This window comes from Bufo gargarizans, chromosome 2, assembly GCF_014858855.1.
Source record: "Bufo gargarizans isolate SCDJY-AF-19 chromosome 2, ASM1485885v1, whole genome shotgun sequence".
Taxonomy (NCBI): domain Eukaryota; kingdom Metazoa; phylum Chordata; class Amphibia; order Anura; family Bufonidae; genus Bufo; species Bufo gargarizans.
Genome location: NC_058081.1, coordinates 108,263,041 through 108,279,027, shown reverse-complemented (window position 1 = coordinate 108,279,027; position 15,987 = coordinate 108,263,041).

Here is a 15,987-nt window from a genome sequence, read left to right as displayed (position 1 = left end):
ATCCAGATTCATCCCAAAAGGCTGGAGTGCCCTCAATTCGAAGATTCACTTCAGCTCCATTTTACGTATGATCCGATCCATATCACCCCCACATCTCATTTTACCAACTGAATCTATGATTCGGAACCGAAGCTGGTTGACCGAGTGTCCACGTTCCACGAAATGTTTTGCCACAGGCTTGTCCACTTGGGCCCTTCTAATATTACTTTTATGGGATCGGATCCTACGTAAAAAGGAGCTGAAGTGGATCTTCGAATTGAGGGCACTTCAGCCTTTTGGGATGAATCTGGATTTCCATGTGGGGAAAGTATAGGGGACCGTAGTGACGTCAATATGAATCTGTTTTCTGTATAGTGTTTTTTTAATTGATAACGTTTTTTTCATTAATTTTATATGCACTTACGTTCACTTTGTTTCATTCCGGTGAACACTGCCTCATGATCCACCTGATTGAGGAACTGGCCCCCCTTTGTTATGATCGCTGGCGTGTTTGCTACAAGCGGCACAAACAAGGGCAGGCGGCTCTCTGCGCGTCCCTGGCAACAATGGGCTGACTGGGCGGGGATTGGGAGGAGCTCCGGTGTCACTGGTGATCACATGGGCGTGTTAGCCTGTGGTCATGTGACTAGCTACGGACACGTGAGTGTATGACCCCTCCTCCCCGGACATGCGTGCTAGCTGCCGAGGGATGCGCTGGAAGCGTGCATCATGTAGGTATGTGCTCGACTGGATCTTATGTTTCATATGGATGAATTTCATAGTATGGAGTATGCGTATATATATATATATGCACACATCTGAGACACAGTGAGTAATTAAGTTTATGTGTAATTGGCCTCATCCGTGAGTGTGAGTGTGGCTTAGGGCCGCTTCACACGAGCGGATGCCGTGCGTGGCATCCGCTCCGTGAAAGAATGCCAAGACCCGCTGCAGACTGCAGAGGCACGGAGCGGTAAGGTCTTGGCACTCTTTCACGGAGCGGATGCCACGCACGGCATCCGCTCGTGTGAAGCGGCCCTTATAGTTTTTAAACAGGATCTTTTTGGACAACACTTGGTGTTTGATAAAGGCTATGTGTTAGCCGAAACGTAACAACCTTTTTTACACGTTTGTTCACATAAGCGGCTCCCAGTAAAGGGATTTTTTTACCGGACATGCTGCCTCCATCATCATTTACTGGACTTGATATTCAGGAGCCTTTATGGATCTAGGGCTCCAGGCAGGCTGCTGCATTCCGGATGACCGCGAGATCTGGTTAGTGCGATTCCACACTACTACCTTTACACAATTTCTAAGAAAAGAAAGCACAAGGATTCCATTTACTTGGAGACGGACCCTGAGACAGTACAGCCCCCACCCCCACTGTATTAACCTAGGGCTGCAGTAAACGTTTATTTCAGTAATCAAGTATTCTATTGATTATTTTTTAAGATTAATCGAGTAATCTAATAAGAAAAAATGAATTAATAGACTGTTTTCCATTATAAAAACTCATCAGGCCCCCTATCATCAGTCCCCAACACCCTTCGTTACCCCCCTGTGTGATCAGCCTAATGCCTCATTCACACATCAGTGTTCGGTCAGTGATTTCCATCAGTGATTTGTGAGCCAAAACCAGGTGCGGCTCTAAACACAGAACAGGAGCAGATCTTTCCCTTCTACCTCATGTCTGTGGAGGCTCCACTTCTGGTTTTGGCTCACAAATCACTGATGGAAATCACTGACCAAACACTGAAGTGTGAACGAGGCCTAAGTGAATCAGTTCCCCCAGTGCCATCAGCTGTCCCCCACCCCAGTGCCATCAGCTCCGTTCCCCCAGTGCCTTCAGCTCTCCCCCAGTGCCATCAGCCTCTCCATGCCATCCATTGCCTTGTCCCCCACTCCCCTAGTGCCATCAGATCAGCCCCTTCATGTCACGCAGTGCCATCAGATCAGCCCCTCCATGTCCCCGTGCCATCAGATCAGCCCCTCCATGTCCCCCAGTGCTATCAAATCAGCCCCTCCATGTCCCCGTGCCATCAGATCATCCTCTCCATGTCCCCCCAGTGCCATCAGATCAGTCCCTCTATGTCCCCCAGTGCCATCAGATCAGCCCGTCCATGTCTCCCACTCCCTCAGTGCCATCAGATCAGCCCCTCCATGTCCCCTACTCCCCCAGTGCCATCAGATCAGCCCCTCCATGTACCCCAGTGCCATCAAATCAGCCCCTCCATGTCCCCCAGTGCCATCAAATCAGCCCCTCCATGTCCCCCAGTGCCATCAGATCAGCCCGTCTATGTCCCCCAGTGCCATCAGATCAGCCCCTCCATGTCCCCCAGTGCCATCAGATCAGCCCCTCCATGTCCCCCAGTGCCATCAGATCAGCCCCTCCATGTCCCCCAGTGCCATCAGATCAGCCCCTCCATGTCCCCACTCCCCCAGTGCCATCAGATCAGCCCCTCCATGTCCCCACTCCCCCAGTGCCATCAGATCAGCCCCTCCATGTCCCCCAGTGCCATCAGATCAGCCCCTCCATGTCCCCACTCCCCCAGTGCCATCAGATCAGCCCCTCCATGTCCCCACTCCCCCAGTGCCATCAGATCAGTCCCTCCACGTCCCCCACTGCCATCAGATCAGCCCCTCCATGTCCCCCACTGCCATCAGATCAGCCCCTCCATGTCCCCCACTGCCATCAGATCAGCCCCTCCATGTCCCCACTCCCCCAGTGCCATCAGGTCAGCCCCTCCATGTCCCCCAGTGCCATCAGATCAGCCCCTCCATGTCCCCCAGTGCCATCAGATCAGCCCCTCCATGTCCCCCACTCCCATCTGCCCCTCCATGCCATCCATTGCCGGCTGTCCCCCTTCAGTGCCATGTGCCCAGCACCAATGAAATAAAATACTTACCTTTCCTGTAGGGGCGCCGCTCCACAGCTCCTTCCTCTTCTCCGAGCGCTGCACTGGATCCTGACGTCACACAGCTTACGTGCACTATGACCTGATGATGTGTCAGGATTCAGTGCAGCGCGGTACGGGCCGGCGGGTGACCACAGAGCGGTAAGTAATAGCAAGCGCTTCACTCCCGCTCTGTGGTCACATGACACAAACGAATCCTCGATGCAAAAAATTCTATTGAGTAATTGTTTCAGCCCTACATCAGCCTCCACAATAAAAGGTTAAAAGGTTGAGAAACATCAGGCTGGACAAGTATAGGTGCCGTGGTGAACCTCTCTTTCAGAGAGGGAAAAAGCCAGTTTAGCAGCATCAGACAATTAAAAAAAAAAATTGTCCCCTTCTTTGTCATGTCAGTAAGAGGTTTGACAATCGCAGAATAGTTTTGAATGAATTTTCTATAGAAATTGGCAAAACCCAAAAAACGCTGCAGAGCTTTTAGGTTCTCAGGAAGATCCCATTCTAGGATCGCGCGGACCTTCTCTGGATCCATACGGAACCCCGAAGCTGATAGCAGATACCCCAGGAATTGTAGCTCCTGTTGGGCAAATATACATTTCTCCAATTTAGCATATAACTTATTTGTCCGTAAAATCTGCAACACCTGCCTGACATGTGCCTTGTGCGTCTCCAGATTGGGTGAATAGACTATTAGAACAAATCTTCCGACAAGATGACAAAAGATATCGTTGACAAATTGTTGAAAGACAGTAGGAGCATTAGTCAGGCCAAATGGCATTACCAGGTTTTCATAATGCCCCTCAGGAGTGTTAAACACTGTCTTCCACTCATCCCCCTCTTTGATGCGAATCAGATTGTAGGCTCCCCTTAAATCTAGTTTGGAAATCGCACCCGCAATCTGATTAAAGAGGTTGGGAATGAGAGGAAGAGGATAGAATTCTCGAATAGTTTTCCGATTTAGTTCACAAAAATCTAGGCAAGGACATAAGCCCCCACCTTTCTTCTTCACAAAGAAGAACCCTGCAACCACGGGTAAAATAGAGGGTCTGATATGTCCTTTAGCCAGACTCTTAGAAATATAATCCTTCATGGCTTGTCTTTCAGGGCCAGAAAGATTATATAACCTGGTCTTAGGTAACTTTGCTCCAGGGAGCAGGTTAACCGGGCAATCATACGGACGATGGGGTGGTAACTCCTGACACCCCTTCTCAGAGAAAACATCTTCAAAATCGGACACAAATGCTGGTAAGGTTGTAATGGAGGTGGCCGAGCAACTGCTACTTAAGCAATTGTCCCTACAATGCTCACTCCACTCCAATATCTCCCTGGCCTGCCAATGAACAACAGGATTGTGCGCTACCAACCAGCGAAGACTTAATACCCTAGGACAGTGTTCCCTCTAAGCTGCGCGGGTGAGCGGCCGCACAGCAATTATTGTGCCCCCGCTCACAAGTTTAATAAGTCCGCTCAGCAGAACCCGCTCGCAAAATGCCCACACTTGCCCACACTATTTATGAGTTCTTCAACACTTCCTCCTTCCGTGAGCGGCTCAGCGGGGCGCCGCCTACTACATGTTCCCGCGCTACTGCTGCCTCCTCCTTTTCTAACTGAAGAGGAGGACTGAGCGCAGCAGTGCACAGCACAGGCAGAGGTAATGTGGCAGTCTGATGGAGAGAAGGGCCCCCTTTGCTAATGTCCCCCGGCCCCATAAATCTCACTGCTGTGCAGGTGGAAGAAGGAGACTTCATGAAATCCTAATGTATTCCTCACATCCCGCCCCAAAGCAGTCACCCTGACACCGTAATAAGGGGGGGCCGCTAATATTTATTAAACCAGACACACTCATTGACAAGAGGCATTCTGGGGCGGTAAGGTCTGACCGCCCCAAGGAAAAGTCACTTTGTGGGGTTTGTCACGTATGGAGACCAGGATACCGGTCCTATATGTGGACGGGATGCATGCAGCAGAGCTGAGCTTCTTGGAGTAGCAGAGCCGAACTTGTTAAATGCAGCAGGGCAGAGCTTGTTAGATGCAGCAGGGCCGAGCTTGTTAGATGCAGCAGGGCCGAGCTTGTTAGATTCTGCAGAGCTGATCTTGTTAGGTGCAGCAGGGCAGGTGCTTACTGTATATGTTGGGGTACAACTTATTGTGAAATCCTACTGTGTCCTGACTCCTTACATTGGACTGTAGCCGCATGTACCGACTGTTTACAGCACAGACACTGCGGCCTCAGTCCATTTACAAACCAAGCTCTGCTACATCTGTTCACAAATCTCTGTGTGCCTATACTGCAATAATATTTCTTTTCTTTAGTTCTATCCGCTTCTAGAAAAGCTGGGTGAAAGCTAATATTGCTGCCATCCCGACCTTCACCCAGCTTTCCCAGACTGCAGAACAACAAACCCTGAGGAGCAAACGTCGGGTGCACCTGTGTGCATTCCACCGAGGCCTTCTCCACACAGCTGGGGGGGTGGCAGACATAGGTATAGGCTGTATATAAGTATAGACCGTATATAGGTATAGACTGTATATAGATATAGGCAGTATATATGTACACAGGTATAGGCTGTGTATAGGTATATCTATTATTTATCCCACAGGGGTTATATTGTATGGCATGGTGTAACCTCCATACATTTGCTGTACAGTATACATTATAATCCATACACAATGCCATACAATATATAGTATAACGGCATGGTGTATGGATTATAATGTATATTTTACTGTATGGTGTATGGATTATAATGTATACTGTACAGCATGGTGCAGGGGTTATAATGTATATTATACTGCATGGTGCAGGGGATATAATGTATATTATACGGCATGGTGCAGGGATTATAATGTATATTATACGGCATGGTGCAGGGATTATAATGTATATTATACTGCATGGTGCAGGGATTATAATGTATACTGTACAGCATGGTACAGGGATTATAATGTATACTATACGGCATGGTGCAGGGATTATAATGTATATTATAAGGCATGGTGCAGGGATTATAATGTATACTGTACAGCATGGTGCAGGGATTATAATGTATATTATACGGCATGGTGCAGGGATTATAATGTATATTATACGGCATGGTGCAGGGATTATAATGTATATTATACTGCATGGTGCAGGGATTATAATGTATATTATACTGCATGGTGCAGGGATTATAATGTATACTGTACAGCATGGTACAGGGATTATAATGTATATTATAAGGCATGGTGCAGGGATTATAATGTATACTGTACAGCATGGTGCAGGGATTATAATGTATATTATAAGGCATGGTGCAGGGATTATAATGTATTCTGTACAGCATGGTGTAAGGATTATGCTGTATATTACACAGCATGGTGCAGGGGTTAGATTGTATGCTCTTTAATGTGACAATTATTTTAGGTTTTCCTATCGCCCACCTTTGATGGCGCTGTGTCCAGCTCCGAGCCGACCCCGCTCAGCAGCTGCCAAGGCTTAGAGGGAACACTGCCCTAGGACAGTGATGGTGAACCTATGGCACGGGTGCCAGAGGCGGCACTCAGAGCCCTCTCTGTGGGCACCCACACCCTGGAAAACATCTATGTTGTACCAATATGCCTTAGACTTCTCCTGTCAGTCTTTAGCGCAGGGCGCACTATGAACAGCACAGGCAGCGCACTGAATGTAGGCAGGCTATTGTAGATAAATGATAAAGTACATGGAATACATATACTATATAGGACTGTAGTATTCAAGGTAAATTGCCGCGTTGGCACTTTGCGATAAATAAGTGGGTTTATGTTGCAGTTTGGGCACTCGGTCTGTAAAAGGTTTGCCATCACTGCCCTAGGAGTAGGAAGACCTTTAAGAACATAGCAATAAATAAACTCATTATGGAGGGCCCCCACCCGAAGATGTATGTTATGTACAATGTGTGTCAAGTTCCCCTGAGTAAGAGGAGCAGAGTCGATAGCGAATATGGGGATAGATCTCGGTAAAGGACTAAAAGAAAAACCCAGAGTCCGAGCGAATCGGGCATCCACCAAATTGACCCCCGCTCCACTGAAAACAGAAATCGTCTCAGTTTTATTACCCGATACTACCATAGCTGGCAAAACAAACTGAGACTTTTGTATAGAGGAGATGTATACACCCAGGTTGTCATCCTTCGCACAACTTGGGGTCAATAATTCCGGCGGTTGTTTCTTTTTGGGTACGGATGGACAAGCTCCAATGAAATTACCCCTCTGACCACAGAAAAAACAAACCATTGTCTTACAGAGAACCCCTGGAGAACCAACCTCATGACCGATCTCTCTGCTGAAGCAGCAGTAATCTAGACCCAGCTAGGGAGACTCGGTCAGGTTCATCGTATATGAGACCCAGGGCCTCAAAAAACGTATCTACCGACCGGAGGGCCTGTGTACCAGCTGGCAATGAAAAATCCCAGGATCCCCTTGGAGAAGGGAGATAACAATCCCCACCCGCTCGCTGTTCCTCATTACCAGAGGAATTTAGGCGCAGCCTGAAATATAATTTACAGGCTTCACGGAACCCCACAAATTTGTCTCTCCCTCCAGAAATCTGTCAGGGAGAGCAACCTTAGGTTCCAGATTGAAGGACCGACCTCCTCAATTCTGTCACTTCAAGAGACAGACCTTGCAACTGCTTTGCCAAAGCAGCAATAGGATCCATAGTGGATCTTACTTTATTTTTTATTTTTTTCAAAATAAGGGCCAGATATAACATCACGTCTGATGTGGCAGGTAACAGATGTGCGGAGCAGAGGGGAGGGAAGGAGAGTACCCTTTCACTAGGGAGAGGGAGGAGTGGTGACCCCTAACTCAGCTAGCACTGGCACCTGGCTGCCCTGACGTCCCTAGATGGGCTGCTAACCCTGGCTTACCCTGAAATAAGCCCTAGGTAGTGAATAGGATGGTGGGAGCGCTAGTCCTCACCACTGACACCTAGGGTAACAACAGGGAAAGGACAAACAACACAATCACCACATATAACCCCAAAGGGAGACAACAACAGGAGTGAACCGGAGATCCAACAGCTCCAGTTCCAACAGCTCCACAGCAACTCCAACAACACCAGAGGTCAGAATAGAAGATCTGGAAAGAAGGTCTTTATCTGGCAACAAGGCAAGCAGAAAGGGAGAACATATATAGTAGCTGGCAATAGCTGACAGAGAACAGCTGAAAAGCAAAACTACAGATTTCTAAATGGGACAAATTTCGGGTCGGGACAGCGACCGGAAAAAATCTATCAAATGCCTACTGTATACAGGGGCTCAGGAGGGTTTATGGCAGGGAACTTCTTGTCCTCCTCCTCCTCCACTATCTGCTCATCTCTTATGGACTCCGAAGTCATCACTGACAGGAGCAGACAGGGGCGTACATAGAAATCATTGGGCCCCATAGCAAGAATCTTAATGGGGCCCCACTAACTCCGTCCACTAGCCCATCCCACCACCTGCCCTGGCTTCTCCCCTGCCATACCCCCAGCAGTTGCAGCCGTGTAGACATTAGGAGCTACTTTCACACTTGCGTTTCTATTTTCCGGTATTGAGATCCGTCATAGGGTCTCAATACCGGGAAAAACCCCGCTTTTGATTGTCCCCATTGATTGTCTTAGGGCACTTTCCACTATAAGCAGCACACAAGCACAGCTCATGGGGGGGGGGGGGGGGGGGGCGCTATGGATCTCATCATAGTCAGCGGGATCCGTCGGGTGTTGTCATCCATGAAGTGCCAGATCCGGAACTGCAGTGATTTTCGCTGATTTGCTCCTATGACGGCAGAACAGCGAACGTCACCAGCACAGATGTGAACAAAGCCTAATACTCACCTCAGCTGCTGCAGAACATTATAATAGTGACAAGGGAACTACAAGTCTCATCATCACCAGATTATTATTGGAAATTAGGGAGCAACACAGGGAGAGGTGAAAGTGGAGAGAACTACAATTTCCAGCATGTCCAGGCTGTTATGATCAGATACAAGCAGACATTACACAGAGTATTAGGCCGGGTTCATATCACCATTTAGTTTTCAGTTCTTCTGATCCGTCAGATGAACAGAAAAATAAAGAAAAAAAATGATCCTGTATTTCAAGCATCAGTTCTGCACATTTGGCATCCGTTTATGCCATATCTGTCGGAGATCCGTTATTTTAGACAGAAAAAAGTCCTGCATGCAAAACGGAAAACTAAACTGTGATGAGAATCCAGCCTAAAAAAGAGAACTACAACTCTCAGCATGTCCAGATTATAGGACATCATCTAGTTGTACCAGGTAAGAGCTTTAAAAAGAAATAACTATAACCCCCAGTATGGCCAGACTTATTATGGGGCATCAGTATACATTTAAAAGAGGGGGTATAGGAGGAGAGAACTACAACTCCCAGCATTACCAGCCTGTACTAGGGCATACGTTTAAATTACATTGAGAAACATATAATATGACAAAACTACAACTCCCAGCTTTTCTAGGATGTTATGGGTTATCCCAGAACACCACTAACCTCTCCTCCAGGCACCACACAGAAGCTCCGCCCCCTCACAGTGATATGCCACAGGTCTTTCACCAGTCCTCTGCACTGGTCACATGATGATGACATCACCAAAGGTCCTTTAGACTTCTGCTGCTCTACTATTTATTGGCTTCCTGCACTGGTCACATGGTTGATGACATCACCATAGGTCCTTTAGATTTCTGCTGCTCTGCTATTTATTGGCTTCCTGCACTGGTCACATGGTTGATGACCTCACCATAGGTCCTTTAGATTTCTGCTGCTCTGCTATTCATTGGCTTCCTGCACTGGTCACATGGTTGATGACATCACCAAAGGTCCTTCTCCACCTCTTACTTTCTCAGGTAGCCATACAAGTGTAATTAGTGGGCGGGGCCTATCCTCCACTGCGGGCCCCCTTCCCCCAGGGGCCCCATAGCAGCTGCGTGGTCTGCCTCTATGGTTGTGTCTAAACTCCAGACACCAAACGGACCTGGTCGTTTTGCAGTATGGGAAATAGCCAGCTCTCTATGAGCTGTCTAAACTCCATACACGGTACGGACCTTTTTGCCCCCTAGTGGACGGGTCCGGAACAGAGCTAGTGTTTAGCCAGCTCACATTGATTTGGCTAAACTCCATACACGGTGCGGACCTGGTCCTTACTAAGTATAGGGAATAGCCAACTCTATAGGAGCTGTCTAAACTCCATACACGGTACGGACCTTTTATCCCCCTAGTGGTTAGGTACAGAACTATGATGGGATTTAGCTGATTCAAAGTGAATTGGCTAAACTCCATACTCTGTAAGGACCTTCTTAACCCTTTGTGGTATGTGATCCATTACAAATAATTTTGCCAAATAAAGTTGAACAGATGAGTGGTAGAAAATATCATTTTTATTTTTAATCCTTATAAGGCCTCCTGCAGAAGACCGGATGGTTTTGAAGTCCGTTTTAAAAGGATACGTTTTTAAATTTTCAGTACTGTCTCAGTTTCCGTTCCGTTTTTCTGTTTGGTTTGCGTTTTTTGAGGAACTTAAACAAGGCATATACAGTAATTACATTCTAAAATTCCGCTGGGCATAAAATTTTCAATAGACGGTTTATCAAAAAATGGAACAAATACGGAAAACATACGGATGCATTCTGTATCCGTTCATTTTACAGCCCCATTGACTTGAATGGAGCCACGGAACATGATTTGCGGGCAATAATATGACCTGTTCTATCTTTGAACTGAAAAACGGAAACTGAATGCATACGGAGTACATTCCGTTTTTTTCCATATATGGGATTTAAAAAGCCTTTTGCCAAACGGAAACAAAAAAACTTTTGTGTGCAGGAGGCCTAACTGTTTAATATCACTATAAAACGTGAATCCATATCATGGACGCCCTTCACCCCGAGTCCTGTTAGAACAGGGTCTGAGCTCAGATGATGCTGCAGAGGAGCCTCTAATCACTGAGAAATGTCCGCCTTCCAGTGTCCGAGAAAACGAAAGTATCGGCTCAAATTTTCTATTCATCAAGTGTTATCTGTGAAATGTTACCATCAAATTATACATCCAGATTGCAATACTCTGGCGGTAACCTGTGATTTCACCATCATCATGGTCAAAGGAAAGCTCAGCATGAGCCCCATCAGATCTGCTGCTTGTTAGGTCCTCTTCAGACATGGAGTTTAGCCTGCTCACTGTGAACTGTCTATTTCCCATACACCAGACGGACCTTGTCTATGTGTTATATACAGAGAGGTTCTCCTGCTGGTGAGGTCCTCTTCAGACATGGAGTTTAGCCTGCTCACAGAGAACTGTCTATTTCCCATACACCAGATGGACCTTTTCTATGTGTTATATACAGAGAGGTTCTCCTGCTGGTGAGGTCCTCTTCAGACATGGAGTTTAGCCTGCTCACAGAGAACTGTCTATTTCCCATACACCAGATGGACCTTTTCTATGTGTTACCTACAGAGAGGTCCTCCTGCTGGTGAGGTCCTCTTCAGGTATGGAGTTTAGCCTGCTAACAGTGTAATGTCTATTTCCCATACACCAGACGGACCTTTTCTATGTGTTATATACAGAGAGGTTCTCCTGCTGGTGAGGTCCTCTTCAGGTATGGAGTTTAGCCTGCTCACAGTGAACTGTCTATTTCCCATACACCAGACGGACCTTTTCTATGTGTTATATACAGAGAGGTTCTCCTGCTGGTGAGGTCCTCTTCAGGTATGGAGTTTAGCCTGCTAACAGTGTAATGTCTATTTCCCATACACCAGACGGACCTTTTCTATGTGTTATATACAGAGAGGTTCTCCTGCTGGTGAGGTCCTCTTCAGGTATGGAGTTTAGCCTGCTAACAGTGTAATGTCTATTTCCCATACACCAGACGGACCTTTTCTATGTGTTATATACAGAGAGGTTCTCCTGCTGGTGAGGTCCTCTTCAGACATGGAGTTTAGCCTGCTAACAGTGTAATGTCTATTTCCCATACACCAGACGGACCTTTTCTATGTGTTATATACAAAGAGGTTTTCCTGCTGGTGAGGTCCTCTTCAGGTATGGAGTTTAGCCTGCTCACAGTGAACTGTCTATTTCCCATACACCAGACGGACCTTTTCTATGTGTTATATACAGAGAGGTTCTCCTGCTGGTGAGGTCCTCTTCAGACATGGAGTTTAGCCTGCTCACAGTGACCTGTCTATTTCCCATACACCAGACGGACCTTTTCTATGTGTTATATACAGAGAGGTTCTCCTGCTGGTGAGGTCCTCTTCAGACATGGCGTTTAGCCTGCTCACAGAGAACTGTCTATTTCCCATACACCAGATAGACCTTTTCTATGTGTTACCTACAGAGACATGGGTTTTAGCTGCCAGAAAATGTCAGAATTCCAATATTGTCTAACGTTTGGCTTCTTTACTACGCCCATATGCAGCACGAGTCCCCAAAACTTCATCATCTCTGCTGCATCTACTGGGGTCCAACCTAGGGGTCTAGCGTATGGAGAACTCGGGTTCTGAGCAATGAATTGTTGGGCGTCTAAATTGGTTTCGGTCACCATTAGATTTACAAAATTTTCAGAGAAGATTTTGAAAAAATCTAGCTCAGCGAAGTCCGCACAATCTATCAGAATTCCTGAGTGGCCCACGAACTCCGGAATTTGGGGCTGATAATGGTCAGGGGGTGGGGTCCATGTGGGCTCACTCTGGGGGGCTGCCTCCGCTGCTACCCTGGGGCACCTTCTAAAGCAGGCATGCTCAACCTGCGGCCCTCCAGCTGTTGCAAAACTACAACTCCCAGCATGCCCAAACAGCCCACGTCAGGGCATTGTGGGAGTTGTAGTTTTACAACAGCTGGAGGGCCGCAGGTTGAGCATGCCTGGTCTAAAGGGTCCCTCATCAGCGGATGAGGAGGTAGAGGAAAGTGGCCTCCTCTTCTTCCTCACTGGCAGACTCTGTATCGGAGGCAAGCATGGCGTATGCCCCTTCAGCTGAATATAGTCGTTGGGATGAATGGGACATTTTTATTTTATTGAGGTGTGAAACGTGTAAACCTTTATTTAGTGTGGGGAGTGTATGTAGTGTTTTCACACGTGAAGGGGCTTGTAATAAATTTGAAATTTAAATTTAGAAGAAAAGTTCTAAAAAAAATAAAAACATTTTCAGCAAAAAAAAATAAAAATTACTTGCAGCGCAAACTGAGCAGACGCGATCAGTAACGGACACTACTGATCGGTGCTCAGTGGTTGCAAAATGCACGTACACAGATGGTGCGTTCGTGCTGAAATCTAAACTGACTAACTGAAATTGAGAGAGATATCTATGTATCTATCTAACTAACTAACTTAAACTAACTACCACTAACTGCAGTTATTTTTTCACACACAAATGTGAAAAAGAAAAAAAACCTCAAATGTGCAAATGCTACTGAGCACACGACTGATTGTGCGCGCTGCAGAGCACCAAAGATCGTATAAAACGTTACTACATTGGCTAAAATTTTTACTTATATCTATATAGAAATATATAACTCTATATATATTTATATAAAGCCCTAACTACCAGTTCTTTTTTAACCCCCAAAAATTTTATATGAAAAGAATTTGCCAAAAAATCTGCACAAATAGTCCGCAGGTGCTGATCAGGCAGGTACGCACTGAAAAGCACTTGGCGGTCATAGGTTGCAAACAGAAAAAGTGACGCAGAGCTGGAAAATGGTTAAAAAAAATAATAAATGCACGGACCAAATGGTGTCCTTAAAAAAAGGATGGGGGGGGGACTGCAAAAATTGTGCAGCCATTCCAGATGTTGTTGTTCTTTCTTCTTTTCAGCAGCAAAGGCGTTAAATTCGTAGTGGTGGTACAGCACAAGTCCCAGCAAGCCACAGAACCTATCTGCAAGCAGTCACTAGCTAGAATGGCTGCATGCAGGGACGTTCTGCCTCTTCCTGTGCAGCTATAGCGCTGCCATTGGCTGGAGCGTTGTTTCAGCCAATCGCAGCGCTGGCAGGGGACCCAAAACACTGGTGTTCCCTGCCTCACCTCGGAGGTGACCGGTGCTGACCAGTTCAGCACCGGCCACTGTCCTCTGACCTCCTCCCAGCAGCTGCTGACAGCTTCCTGTGCTGCGATGTGACGACACATTGATCATCCAATCGCAGCGCTTGGAGCTGCAGGGCATAGCTGCCTGCCGGTAAGAGCACCCATGGTGCAGCGATTCCACCCCGATCTTCCCCCAGACCTCATGAAGTACATGTACGTCATGGGTCCTTAAGGGGTTAAAACAGCACCCAGCAGCTATGGTGCTCACGAGCGGCCACCATATTTAAATACCCACCCACCGAGGTACAATCCTGATCAAAAGTTTAAGACCACTTGAAAAATGGCAAAAAATCATATTTTACATTGTTGGATCTTAACAAGGTTCCAAGTAGAGCTTCAATATGCAACAAGAAGAAATGAGAGTGAGACAAAACATTTTTTGAGCATTCAATTAATTAAAAATAACGATTAAACTGAAACAGGCTGTTTTTCAGCTGATCCAAATTTTCGGACCACATGCCTTTAGGCCTCTTTCACACGGGCGTTGCGGGAACATGCGTGATTTTTCCACGCGAGTGCAAAACATTGTCATGCGTTTTGCACGCGCGTGAGAAAAATCTGCATGTTTGGTACCCAAACCCGAACTTCTTCACAGAAGTTCGGGATCGGTGTTCGGTAGATTGTATTATTTTCCCTTATAACATGGTTATAAGGGAAAATAATAGCATTCTTAATACAGAATGTATAGTACAATAGTGCTGGAGGGGTTAAAAAAATAATAATTTTTAACTCACCTTAATCCACTTGATCGCGTAGCCCGGCTTCTCTTCCGTCTTCTTTTTTGCTGTGTGCAGGAAAAGGACCTGTGGTGACGTCACTGCGGTCATCACATGGTCCGTCACATGATCTTTTACCATGGTGATGGATCATGTGATGACCGGAGTGAAGTCACCACAGGTCCTTTTCCTGCACACAGCTAAGAAGAAGACAGAAGAGATGCCGGCTGCGCGATCAAGTGGATTAAGGTGAGTTAAATTATTATTATTTTTAACCCCTCCAGCCCTATTATACTATGCATTCTGTATTCAGAATACTATTATTTTCCCTTATAACCATGGTATAAGGGAAAATAATAATGATCGGGTCTCCATCCCGATCGTCTCCTAGCAACCGTGCGTGAAAATCGCACCGCATCCGCACTTGCTTGCGATTTTCACGCAGCCCCATTCACTTCTATGGGGAATGCGTTGCGTGGAAAACACACAATATAGAGCATGCTGCGATTTTCACGCAACACACAAGTGATGCGTGAAAATCACTGTTCGTGTGCACAGCCCCATAGAAATGAATGGGTCTGGATTCAGTGCGTGAGGTGAACGTATTGCACCCGGGCGGAAATCTCACCCGTGTGAAAGGGGCCTTAAAAGGCCAAATCTGTGGATTCATGGTCATTCTCTGTCAGGTAGTCACACGTTGTGATGACAAAGGCAAAAAAACTCTCCCTTTTTGAACGTGGTCGGGTTGCTGAACTGCATAAGCTGGGGGGGACACAGGTGGGACACAGTAAGACAGTCATTTGGAATTATCATTTTTTATGATCCTGAGGATTATGGAACAAAAAAAAGTCAAGTGTTAGACCCAAAAGCATTTCATCAGCACTGAGCCGGAGGATCCAGTTGGCTGTCCGTCAAGACACTGGACGATCCTCGACCCAAATTAAGACCCTTACTGGTGCTGACTGCAGCCCCATAACCATCAGACGGCATCTGAGACTGAAGGGCTTCAAAAACAAAAAACGTCTTCAAAGACCTCATCTCCTTGAACGCCACAGAACTGCTCGTTTGGACTTTGCAAGAGAGCACCAAACATGGGACATTCAAAGGTGGAAGAAAGTTTTATTCTCTGATGAGAAAAAATTTAACCTTGATGGTCCTGATGGTTTCCAACGTTACTGGCATGACGAGCAGATCCCACCTGAGATGTTTTCTACGCGCCACAGTGGAGGGGGCGCCATAATGGTCTGGGGTGCTTTTTCCTTCAGTGGAACAATGGAGCTTCAAGAA